Here is a 1,649-nt window from a genome sequence, read left to right on the forward strand (position 1 = left end):
GCTTCTAAAAAGAAGTGGCGGTGAGAAACAAAACAAAACAAAACAAACAAAAGGAGAAATATTTCTTCAGCCACACTCTTCAAGAAAATGCCACAAATATGTGATTTAATATTTTAATTTCATAGCATTCGACACACAGCTCAACATATTGAAATATTGATTCCTTGGAGAAAAAAAGGAAACAAAAAATGTTGCATCTTTCTGTTGGAGAATCTCGGCCCCCAGGCATGAGGCCTAGTGCACCATTGTCCTAGCCTGCAGGAGGAGCTGAGGTCGGCCGGGTCCTCTGGGGAAGAAGGCTGTGTTCATGACCTGGGGCTGTACGGCAAAAATTGTGTTGAGTGTCCTCGGCCTTGCCAGCTCCGGCCCTCAGCCGCCAGTCACCCCGGGGGCCTGCCCATCAGAGGGCTGGTTGACTGACTGGAAAAACATGGGCTGGGCAGGTCCTGGCCCGCAGGTATGGATACTTGCTGGATCTGGTAGAGCTGCTCTCCATCTGCGAACTGGCTGAACTACTGTTGTCTTTGCTGGACCTTTGTCTGTGTAATCGGTTGAGCACTGGTGGCAAGTGTCTGGATCTGTCCCTGCAGAACTTGGGTGCCTGATGCAGACTGGGCTAAGTGGATACACTGCAGCTGGCCAGCCTTCAGCTGCACCGGGATCTGCTGGATCTCTCCTGTGTTAGTGAGGATCTGCTACATCACCTGCACGGTCCATCCAGTTCCACTCTGGGCCTACTGGGCTTGACCCTGTGGCTGGGCCTGGACAATCTGCACCTGCTGACCTTCTCCAACCTGCGTCGTCACGGGCGTGGTCTGGCCCTGCTGAAGCTGTGCGATGGTGATCTGCCCAGGCTGCATGGTGGTCATGGAGCTGGCGGTGGTCTGGCCTTGCTGCTGTCCCTGGACTTGGAAGGCGGTGGGCTGCTGAGCCAGCGTGAAATAGTATTGGACTGGCTCAGCAGGAGTTACAGACTGCAGCACCTCCTCCTGACACTTTGGAGGTTTCAGTTCATCTCTTAGAACAATATCGATGAGAAAATCAAATTGATCAAATTTCGTAATTGCCATGGCGACATCATTTCTCTGTAGAGTCCGGCACTTGTTATCCTCTGTGTGAATCCAGGCTCGAAGAGTCAACTCTGTGATAAAAAATCTGGGCTGCCCTGGCAAAGAGCACAGGGGCCTCTGCACTGATCATCTTCACATCTTCATCCAGTTTCATAATCTTCTTAATACGAGCCAGTGGGAGTTCCTGCATTCAGAAATCTTTCACTGCTAAATTCCAGATTTCTTCCATGACCCGAAACCAGAAGGACTTTAGGCTTTGCTGGGCATCACTGCGGCTAGTACCACCAAATCCTCCTTCTGTGGACATTTCGACAAACGCCTCTTCAGGGAGTCCAGGAAGAGCAGGAGCCGCCCTGGCGCTCCTGCGGAGTCGGGCACTGCATAGGCTTAGGCACCGCGGAGGTGAGAGGGGAAGCGTGAGTCTCGGAGAACGCAGCACGCGCGAAGCTGGCGCATAAACGAGATGGCAGCCACGCCGTTTGCACCGTCTCCCCTTTTCCCCTCCCCCTCCCCTGGCGCCCCGACTCCTATAATTAATTTCACGTGAGAGGTATTCTGAGAGCGTAGTTATATCAAAAA

At 52.4% G+C, this 1,649-nt stretch overlaps 1 pseudogene; it reads right to left on the bottom strand.

Moving 5' to 3' along the window:
* Nucleotides 1–369: 369 nt before the first annotated feature.
* On the bottom strand, nt 370–1,392 carry LOC101147382 (nuclear transcription factor Y subunit gamma-like; annotated as a pseudogene).
* Nucleotides 1,393–1,649: the final 257 nt, after the last annotated feature.

Source organism: Gorilla gorilla, chromosome 13 (assembly GCF_029281585.2).
Source record: "Gorilla gorilla gorilla isolate KB3781 chromosome 13, NHGRI_mGorGor1-v2.1_pri, whole genome shotgun sequence".
In the NCBI taxonomy this organism is placed as follows: domain Eukaryota; kingdom Metazoa; phylum Chordata; class Mammalia; order Primates; family Hominidae; genus Gorilla; species Gorilla gorilla.